This window comes from Anser cygnoides, chromosome 1 (genome assembly GCF_040182565.1).
Source record: "Anser cygnoides isolate HZ-2024a breed goose chromosome 1, Taihu_goose_T2T_genome, whole genome shotgun sequence".
In the NCBI taxonomy this organism is placed as follows: domain Eukaryota; kingdom Metazoa; phylum Chordata; class Aves; order Anseriformes; family Anatidae; genus Anser; species Anser cygnoides.
In genome coordinates, this window is record NC_089873.1 from 118,076,481 (window position 1) to 118,087,876 (window position 11,396).

The 11,396-nt window shown below is 46.6% G+C and overlaps 1 long non-coding RNA gene across 1 annotated transcript; it reads right to left on the bottom strand.

Annotated features, from left to right (window-relative positions):
* Positions 1 to 8,947: 8,947 nt before the first annotated feature.
* On the bottom strand, positions 8,948 to 11,386 carry LOC136786605 (uncharacterized). The gene is made up of 2 exons (XR_010825740.1): positions 10,573 to 11,386; positions 8,948 to 10,263 (listed from the first exon to the last, which is right to left on the bottom strand). It is a non-coding gene; the product is annotated as an uncharacterized lncRNA (long non-coding RNA).
* Between the last annotated feature and the right edge of the window lie 10 nt (positions 11,387 to 11,396).

Genomic DNA, 11,396 nt, shown 5'->3' on the forward strand with positions numbered 1-11,396 from the left:
TCCACAAGTGCTTTGTACGAGACTCTGGAAATGGCACGCTCTCGTTGTGGCTTTGGAAATAATCCACCTAAGAGATTACTCTGCTGTGGCTGTGAGATAATACTGTGAAGCCATCGCGTGTGCTCAGCCACCATCCCCCAGGCACCTGAGCCCTCCCCAGACCTTTCCCCAGCCATGTGAAAGGCTCGTGAGGGCACCAGGCAGGACCGTACCCACTGAAGGTGCCTGTCTGTTGCAGGCAACAGATGCCTACAGCCATGAAATGAGAGGCAGGAGGAAAAGTGCAGCATGATGCAGAGGGAAAGCTTATATCCTGGACCAAGCTACAGCAAGGTCAGTTCATGCTGGCCAGCACCTGAGCCTCCCAGGGGGAATGCAGGCCATCAAGACTGCTGGAAAAACATTTCAGAAACAATTCTGAAATGAGTCAAACATACCCATTTTTTTCCCCTCAATTCAGTCTTATATGCAGCTATTAAAACAGACTGGGTTATAAATAAGAAAATGGGCCAAAGCAGCATGAGCATTTTTATTAAAAAAAGGAGAGTAATAAAGTAAAGCTGTAATAATAACACGAAAATGTTGACTAATATCTGTGAAAAGCTTGGAGAACCATGGAGGGAATGAGCTATTGTGTTTTGTGGCGGGTGGGGTGCTGGTGAAGTGTTTGTGGTTAGGACAAAGACTCTGACTTTTGCAAGCGGAGCTGATGAGTTTTAGGGTTTGCTTTCTGGAGACTCCCTGCACCCGTGAGGAAATGGCTGGTGCTCAGGGAAGGCCAAAACGGCCAGGGTTTTATTGAACTCATCAGAGCCTCTTCCAAGGGTTTTGTCTCTCCTTTTTTTCTCCCCCTTCTACTGCCTGGTGCCACCGATGACACACGTTTCAATATCGCAGACTGAAAAGCGGTGGCAGATGAAGAGCTCCTTGTTTTGGAGAGCCGCGGCTGCACACCCAGCGGCACCTGCCATTTTACCTCGCTGAGCTGGCGCTGGTGGGGCCTGGCCGGGGGAAGGCTGCGTCTGTGAAAACGTCAGTGAAACACAAGTTCAAAGGCGGGGAAGGGACGGGGAGATAAGAGCGCTCCGAATCTTCATTTAAAAAACAGAAAAGACAATCTGATTAAGATGTGCTGGCTAACTCAACACACATGAGCCCCAACATCAAAAGGCTCGCAGCTGGTACACGTGCTGTAGATAATTATCGGTTTCGCTTGGTACTTCCCGCAGCAACAGAGCTGAGTCGGGCCCACTCCAGGGACCGCCTTTCCGACCAGCCCTGACGCTGGTCCTCTCCCTGCCCCTCGCCCCGCTGCGCACACCCTGCCCGCACCCGCTTGGGCCTGGGTGGCAGGGCTGGGGCTGAGCCCACCGCCCGCCCTCGTGGTGATTAGGCTGGGGGAGCCTATCGTGAAATTCCCCACATATTTCTGAAGCCGTAAGGTTATGGCAGAAGGCAGGTAATGAATGCCGGGCCTTCCGAGAGAGATGTGCGTAGCCTGTACATGAGAATAATGTGACTTCAGGGGATGGCACAGCAAAGAGCCTCCCTTCTTTGTCTCTGTTCAGCACCAAACCCTCCCCCAGAGCTGAAATGACCTCTGTCCGCCTGTCCACGGGAGGCAGAGACAGACAGAGACAGGACACAGGCAGAGACAGAGAGGTCATGCTTTTGTTGGAGGGAGGAAATAATCCAAAGAGCAGTGCTGAAACACTCCTAATCCCCACAGCACTTTGAAAGGGGGAGCTGGGAAGCCTCTCCCTCCCTCTACCCCTGCATGGCCCCACGACAGTTTTCTTTCATGAGAAGCTCTTTGCACTTCATCCACAACCCCAAGACCACCTTCACTACATCCCTTTTTAATTTGAAGATTTTATTGGACTGAGGGAGGAAGGGGAAAATGCTAACAATTACAACTAAGTCCCCCGCCGAGCACCCTCTCACTACTCTGTCCTTGTGGAAGACTTTTCTTGTTCTTCTTTTTTTTTTTTTTTTTTTTTTCACGCACTTAATCCTTCATTTAATGGATACCCAACTGCATGGGAAGCTTCAAGGTCTATAAAGAATGAAGCCGAACCTGCAAGACACTCTAGTAAGTCGACTGTTTACAGTAAGCACAGCAATCCATCAAAGTAGCTCTGAAGGCTCCTGAGAAACAGCTTGAGGCCGATAAAAAGCTGGATTTTGGGAGGGGATGGGATGGGGGGGAGAGAAATATACCTATAAATAATACTTTATGTCTGTGCCAGATCCGAAATGCAGGCATCTAACTCCACAGAGAATAGGCCAGCTCACTTTATGGCAAAGTGGATTCGCACTCTGTTGAATATTAGACACACACCAGCTGATGGACCTCCCCTGGAAGTTCAGCTCTGTCCCACTTGGTAATCCATTGCACCTCTTCAAACAGAGCATAAAGCGTCATGTGTTTATTTTAGCAAAAGGAACTCCAGATACAGAACGTAAACCTGTTCCCACAATGGTGCTTTAATTACCCAAAAAGGCTGACAATAAATTTACATTTTAATTAAGAGTAATGAATTATGCATGATTGCTTAGCTCTTTCTGCATAGTTAGCAGACAAGCACAGAGAAAGGTATGGCATAGATTGCAGGAATTTATCCTGACAATACAGAGAAAAGGCTATTTTGATTGCAGTGGCTGGGGATTTGATTGCTCCCAATAGGTGCCAGTCCACGAAAAAAAGTCCTGCTACACCACTGTAGTTCTGCTACAGGCTCCATGTTATATTATGGTGCACGAGAACTGACTCCAGCTTCTCCCCCTGTCATGACAACACAACACTTGAAGATCATTTCACTAGAAATTTAGCCCTTCTGAACACTTTAGGACTGTGTATGTAGGAAGAGTGATGGCAAAATATTTCCCATCCTCAGCAGGGACATTGAAACACCAACATAACTGTTGATGTTGCAGACTCCCATGATTTTGCCTTGTTTTGTCAGCCTGTCTGTCATAAGTGTCACTCATCCCCACATAAAACCATAGCATCCATCCAAAGGAAAGAAAAAGGAGGAAGTTAGCTCTTCTGGATGTATAAAACAACATGCAAATTTGAGCACATACGGACATGAATCCTGAAAAACAAAACCCCTAGAGGACAAACTGGGCCTGCAATGAATGCTTAAACTGTGACTTCTGAGTTATTTTAAATCGTGGGTTCTTAGCATGAGTGGGCAATAGACTGTTGGTGCAAAATTGTTTGAAACTTCACTACCTGTTCTGCCTCGTAAGGCTTTGACCTTCAAAACAGTTTATATTTGAAAAAAAATAAAATGGGAAAAGCAGGACAAAAATTGGAACCACCAGTGAAATAAAAGCATGAACATATAATTGGAATCATCCTGTCCTTATGTCAAACTCTAAGTTGACCAAGTTGCCTGACTTTCATAATTTAGCTGCTTGTTTTGGTATCATAACACTAATTTCCATTTTCAACTGCAATGTGATTGGTGCTTCAGACATTTCTCCTCCTTGCTGGAGACATCAACCTTTCATACCTTTGTCTCAGGGAAAGTACCACCTTGGAAAGTGGGGCAGTGGCACTTGGACTTCACGGTGAGGAGCCACCTTGACATGGGTGAAAATCTGAGTTTTGCAGGAGCCAGTATGTCTAGTACAGAGGTAGCAGAAACTCAGGGCTAGTCAACAAAGCTGAGCTGAAGCACATAGTTCTGCAAGCGATGGCACTACATGAAATGGACTGGGGCCCAGCAATCCCATCTGGCCACAGCAGATCCAGGCCAGGGCCTCATGGATCCCAGCGGCTTTCAGTCAATGCAAGGGACAAATTATAAATGTTAGTAGGAGCATTGCAGGGGACTGTTTCTCAGCTGAATGACGATGACTGTGACCAGGACTTGCTATACAAGGAACCTTGTTCTTGATGGAGCTTTCCCATTAGCCTCAGCTGAAGATGGTCTCCCAACTTGTTTCACATAAAGATGCAAAGAGGTGGTTCTGTGCTCATTTTTCATTTTCTTTCCAGCCTGGGAGAAGTCAGTGAGCACAGATATACCCTTCACGGACACAGTTACTGAACTGACTGGGGCTTTCCGACCCTGGGCAGACCCCTAAGCCAGATCAAAGTCTTCTCTCAGACAACAGCCTATGCCACAGAAAAAGGGGCTATCCCTTATATTCAGTGGTCACATCAGTAGCTCACAGAACAAGATCTTCCCAAACTGCTCACTTAAAGGTATGCTTTTGACTCTTTTTATGAAATACTCCAGTTTTGAAATATGCTGCTCTCCCCCCAGCACACTTCTATCTTCCTAATTGCTTACCCATATAATGCTCACCATTCCCTCTTGTTTTCAGATGCTAACGCACCCTGAAGGACAACTGCAAACACTTGCCTAATATTATTGTTCCATTTAAGTGATCTGTCGTGTTGCCAGGGGGATATTATCCGCTCTCCAAGGAGAAGAAAGCATATTATAACATTCTCTCTGTACAGACACAGATCTCATGAGGAAAATATCCACGAATCCCTGAGCTTAAATTCGGATCTATTTGTACCATCCCAAGCAATAAACAAAAATAACTTACGGCATTTTGCAAAATGTTCTCAGTGAACTCTGTCTTTGCCACCTACCTGTGTGTTTTCTGGCTACTAGCAGTGGCTTCAGACTGCAGATTCTCCACAATTCAAAATATCAGGTGTATACACATAACCAGGTGTCAGGACTACACCTACAGCAACAAAGTGCAGTGGCTTTTTGTTTGATTTCCAGTGTCGCCAAGAGCAAATAACAGGAACATTTGCAAGAACCTAAAATTGACTAATCAGAGATTTAATGAAAATAAAGGCATCCTGCAAGTCTATCCCCAGTACCCAGGAAGTACCTTTGTTACCAGAGATTATCACTTTAGTTAACCAAGGATTTTGGTACTTTGTTGATGAACATACATTACCACCAGAAAACAGAGGACAACATTTTCAGTCTCTTCTTTCACTTTATTTTACAGGAATGAAATATTTGACAGGCCTCTTTTTGGTCTTTCTTTACATTGTTGCTGATACTTACAGCATGTGTAATTTCTGTCACCCAAAGTTGCTTTAAAAGCACACAAATGAAAAGGCTGCTGCAGTACAGAAGTTTTGAAAGTATTTTACAGTAGTAAAAATATATGTGAAAGCCAAAACTGAATGCTACCGATACCTTCATCTTTAATTCGTTGAGCTCTGCAAAAGGAGAGCACAACACCACAGCACCACAGGACTTCACCAGAAGCTCTGAATTCTCCCTACAGAGAGATACAGAGCATAAAGCAACCTGCATCTTTTCAGACAAGGTGTTCTCTGTAAGCTGTAATATAGAAGAGGCTCAGCATTTGGATGCTGCTATCTTATGGCACATTTAAAGTTGGAATCGCATGTGATAGTAGAAAAAAATATTTTGACGTGTTGCAAATACACAAAACATCTTTTGCTAACATTTATGCCCTAAAGCTCTACCATCCATCTCCAACAAACAGGACAAAAGTTCAGGAGCAAAGAGATGTGAATACATCGTTATTCGATACGTCAGTACAAAAGACTTCAGTGAACTTTGTTATTCATTACCACATGTCAGTCCATCAACGATTTTCATAGTTCTGTTTGGTGATATTTTTTACTAAACACACATCAATTACCTAGTTAAATTAAATGGCTACAAGAGACTATCCATTAATTTCACACAGGCCACTGAACAGCCACCATTACAGATTTTAGCTGCTGCTAAACCTTATCTCAAGTCAAATTTGTAACCTTGAACTGTGGCAGTATGATCTCATTACCAGTCCATGTAAACTAGCCAGTCCCCTAGGCGGGACTTTTTTTGTTTCTCTTTTCCTCCTTGAATTTCCCCTTTCTTGTGACATTGAAGGGATTTTAATCGGTTCAGCCACCAGAAGCTACACCTATGCTCATGAGTTGCTGCCTTTTAAATGGCTGCTTAAACTGAAAAAGTGGCTATGAAAAAGCGCGTGGAAAGAAACCTACTGAAGGCTTTGATGATGGAGGTGGAGGGAGGTTTCAACATCTCTCTGCTTCTCCACAGACCTCCAGGTGACATGGTGCTTTTTGATCTCAGTCGGAGTCTGCTGGGCTGTTGCCATGAAGAAAGCAAAAGAACACGCGCTTTCAGTTTGCTGATGTGTTTGCCTTTGTCTTGCTCTTTAGCTGAGCTCTCCAGCACCAGAGGGGGATGTTTGACTCATGCTAGCGTGACTTTGCGTTTCACGCAGCACGGTCCATTTCGTTGCTGCAGCTTTGCTTGAAGCAGGTCATGGGGAAGAATTAAGCTCCTTCCTTCACAGTCATGCAGAAGCACTCCAGTTCAGGCAGGCTTAGTGAACGGGAGAAGAGATTGTCTGTCTCCCTCCGTGCAGCTGTAAGCGTAGAGGTAGCCTGCAAGAGTCTCAATAGCACAGCACTGCTCTAACGACCCCGACTCACAACCTTCACAAACCTCTTGATTCCAAAATGCCTTTTATGATGCACAGATGAGCTGGGTTTTCAGACAAAACAAACAAACAAACAAAAAAACCACAAACTTCTCCCTCCTCTCTACAAACACACACTCACACACACTTCAGTCCTGGCAAATGCCACGCTTTCTGGTTCAGCGGAGGGCCCAGCTGCACCAAGTGCAGTGAACTGATAAAGGCAGGCCAAGATGCAGGTTTGGTACAGAACGCAGGGGCTTGTTTGTATCCACTGTTGGGTTGGTATAGAGCCAAATGGCAGGTTATTCCCCATGCTGGCTAGGGCACAGGGCTGCCTGCAGAAAGTCATGCAGCTTCTGGGCAGAAAGTGCCTCGTTTCTGAGCGATGCAGTGTGAGTGCAATGAGATTGGGTCTGCTCTCACTTCCCCATGAAGCCCCATCCCAAGAAACACAAAGACACCAGAAGATGAATGTCATACTTCCACGACCAGTAAATGGGTACAAATATTAGATAAATGGATAATACGACAATCTGGAAGAAGGCAGTTTATAATGGAACCTGGCAAAAAAAGTAACTATGCTGAGAGGAAAGCCATTTCAAAGCTTTGGGCTTAGTAAGAGCCGGTACTCGATGGAGGGAGTGTGGCCAGAGCAACTGAAGAGGATGTATTTCCATCCAGAAGGAAATTCAACTGAGCCAAAACTGGAAGTCCCCAAATAGTCAGGATAGTGATACTTGCAGCTGAGAGAGTCCTAAAGAGAAGTCTTGGGGACTGACGCAAACTCAGGGGTCAGTGTTCTTCTTGGCTGGTTTATTGGCTGGGGAAAAGGAAAAGCACGACATTGCCTAAATCTTTCATGTGAGTGTAAGCACAGCTTAACAGGATCTATAATTTTTGAAATGAAGGCAAAGGGAGGCAGGGGAGACAAAGCTCATGCCTATTCTTTGCGTGCTACAAGAAGTTGGTAAGAAGCATACCACAGCTATTAGATCAAGTCAAAGAATGATTATAGCATAAATAGCCAAAGAAAACAAAGCACAGATTTGCTCACTTTCTTACAAGAAAGCTGCATTTATTCCAGGGTATTACTTTCACTTTACTAAGAGAGCCATTTGGCTTTAGACATTTCACTGCTATCTCTACTGTACTCATGTCAACAGTTTGATTCTTTACTCAAACAGTGTTTTGGGTAAAGAAGCTCTGCTGGAAAGGGTGATGGGGCAGATATCAATCCTGCCAGCCAGGCACGATGCTCACAAGGCAGGTTTCCTCCTGCCGACAGGCAAGGTACAAACACACTAAGCACATGGCCAAAACAGCACCAGCTGCCTTCTCCCTGCTCTGAGCCCACCAAGCAGTACAAGAAATTAGTCTTAGGCAACCTCCCTCTTCCCAGATCAACCCAGGGTTTTGACCAGGCACCTCCAGCTGCAGGCTCATGGGATGCCTCTCCACACCTGCCCCAGATCCTGCCCTCCTCTATGTTCCTCCATGTCCCTACACATTCCTCCACGTCTTTCCACATTGCCCCATATCCTGCCATGTTTCTCCATGTCTCTCCACCTCCCTCTGTGCGCCTCCACGTCCCTGGCAGGTTGCTACACCTTGAGAAGAAGAGGCAGCACTAAATCAAGTGTTCTGCTGGGCTGGGTACTTCTTTTATCTTTTCCTTTCTGCAAGGACAAGGAGAAATGCCAGGAAGGGCCAGTGCTGCCTAAATGCAGGCAGCCTCCCTTGCCTCTGACTGCTGGGTGTGCTCCCTGCCTGCCCTATTTCTTGAGCTCAGCTGCGTTTGCTCCCTGGCAGGATCATTCCTTACAGATCCTGGCACAGGAACCCGGCCCTGTTCTGCCTCTCGGAGTACTAATAATGGCATGTGCATGCCCACAGTAATGAGAAGGAGCTGAAAGGTGGAGTGCAGAGCACCCTGATGTGAAATGATAGCGGGCTGGGAATGACAGCACAGGAGTGCATAGGCATAAACTACAGTGCATTGGCTCACGGGAGACACAGCTCAGCCTGTCAAAATCAGGCACAAAGTGATGGCTGTGCTGAGGAGAAGGAACAGGGACACAGGGGTGGTCTCAGACAGGGCTGAGCACTCGTGGAAGATGGTTTCCCACAGAGGCAGGTCCTGGTCTCTGTCAATATCCAGTGCAGCTGGTTATAGTGGGGACAGAGCGGGTCAAATGTGCAATAGGGTAAGGTAAGGCACTGCGTTACTTAAAAGAATTACCCTGCAGACGGGAAGGTGTTCCCTGGCTAAGTCCTGCTACAAGGCACATCTTCAGGCTTCTGCTTCCTTCCCCCAGCCACTGCTGAGGCTTTTGCCTTGTGCAATATGGCCAACTTTGCCAGCCCTGCAGGGGCTGGGAAAAAGGCACAGTCAGACAGGGATCTGCAGCAGGCAGTGGTGCGATGCAAAGAGTGAGTGGAGAGACTGAAAGCAGCCACAACACATCTAAAATCCACAGCAATTCCATTGAGACCTCTTAGGGCTATGATTTATTTATTTATTTTCATTTTCTGCAGGCTGAAAATGCTGTTTGTTGGTTGAAAAGTGATGCAGGCTGGGGACCACGTGCAGCTAGTGCTTTGCCCTATTTGCTGGTGCACGCAGTGGAAAGCCAGTGCAGGCTGACGTCTCTCCAGGTGGTGTTGAGGGCACGGCTGGGTTTAGTGTCATCCATCCTGCCCACAGAAGATGTAGGAGATCTTGGCTAGGAGCTCTTGGTGAGGCTGGTACCCCACCATGAAACAAGGAGCTGAATAGATGTGGTGCTGTGGTACATTTCCATTGCTCTCCTCCTTCCCACCCACTACCCCGTTCCCCCCAGTTTTTGTACTAGAACTTACTGGGGATAAATTGCACTGTATAACCTAGATTTTCACTCTGAATGGCAAGTAGAGGATTTCAAGGAAACATGGGAAGGGAGGAACAGAGCAGGGAGAGCTCTCAACATGCTCGGGAATCGCACTGTTTGTGGGAGCATGGAGGCATGAGCAGGGCTACCTGGAGAGCTCAGCAGCCACCTGCTGTCCCCAAGAGCTGTAGGCCCCTGAGAGGGACTGAAAAGCACAAGTTTTTTCAACACTGTGTCTCTTCTACTTTCCAGATAGTGGCTGAGGAGTCTTCGCAGCCCTGGTGTAAGCCCACAGAAATGCCAAACCCATCTCCAGTTCCAGACTAGTAGAAATGTGATGTGATACACTGAGGGAGGGAATTTGTTGGGACAGACAGAAGCGCTTGGTATGTGTGCTCTTGGGCTTAATCTGTGCCATATCCTGGAGTAAATATACAACAGGATAAGGTGAAAAAGGGGCTAGAAATGGCTTCCTCTAGTAAGGTGGCAACTTCAAGCTAGGGCTTTCTGACATGTCACGCTGGCCTCAAGCTGCCCTTGCGTTTCTGCACCACCATTGGAAGAAGAACTGCACAAGCTTCTCCCCAGGCTGCTCCTCTCCAAGCACGCGGTGCGGCACTTCCCAGCCAGGCAAGCCCTAACCCGAGAGTAAGCTGCTTTCGCTTTGCAAATTGCTCATGGCATTTCCTGTAAACACGATCAACATCACCTGCAGGCTGTGAGCAGGGAAGCACAGTGACATTACAAAATGTCTTCTGAAAGGGCAGGCTGCCTCATTTTTTCCATTGTTTCCCAGTTTCCATACTTAGGAGAGCTAGAAATTGCGGGGCCGAGGTGGGGGAAATCCCATACTGATTGAGAGGGGGGCAACCACAGCAGAACTTCAGTGCTGGACTTTCCAAAGCTGTCCATAACCTCAGCGTGGTGCAGTCTTTTTTCCCTAGAAAACCGTGGGTAAGAAAAGATGAGTTCTCTGATGGCTTACCAGTCTCCTCTCCAACTTCTGTACTCACTGCTCCTGAGGAAAACACACTTATGGTCTAATGTCAGGATAAAGAGCAAGCCTGAGGAGGATGTATAAGCTAGGAGAGTAACACAGAGCTGCTACCTAAATAAAACACAACCAATCTTGCATGCTTGAAAGTTCATGATTCAAGCTTCCCCACACCGTGACATTGGATTAGAGTGACTCAAGCAGTGTGCTTTGAAAAGGACAAGAAGATAGGTAAACAACGAAACCTCAGCCTACCTGAAGGTCTATTTGTCTTCTGATATCCTTGTCTTCAGGTTCACCGTGGAGGCCCTTAACCATTTCCCTATGACCATGAGGCCTAGAAACAGCAGAAAAACTGATGTCTCTGATTCTCATGTGACCACAAACATCCAGGCTTTTAGAAAGCAACAAATATCACAAGATCCATGATAGATCACAAGATCCATGATAGATCACAAGAGCAAGGAACCATCACCAAACTGGCCGCTAACACAAAGCAAAGCAGCCTGACAGTGTCACCTTACACAGGCAAATACTGATGAGGTGCTGTAAGAACCGGCTTCAAGGACTATTTGAAGTCAAACTTATTTTCCTTTTGTTTGTCTTATGCTGGCATTTGCCTACACCTCAATCAGGACAGGGGGGTCACCTTGCCAGGAGCTTTATAAACCCCCTTTTTTTTTTTTTGGTTTTCCTCAGAAGCTCACAATCCAGTGTGCAGTGAGGTCCAGTGAGAGGGACCTACAAAACTAAATCAATGAGCCAAGAAGATGCAGGAGGACTGGATCTAAATTAATGCTCTAGAATAGATGGAGGAAAAGACACACGCACACACAAAACCCACATGATGTATTATCACAAAAATGTGAAAGAAAGCTAAATACATGGCAGCAGCCAACGCAAACTGGCAAGTTCCTGGGCTTTACTGGCGCTCGGCCAGAGGGGTTGGTGCCATCTGGCCCGCAGCCGTGCCGGAGGCTTCGATTAGATGAGGAGCAGTGCCTGATGAATGAGAAGGCACAGATGCGGGGCAGGTGGAAGGGGCACGAGGAGGGGAGACAGTGCAAGACGGAGCCGGT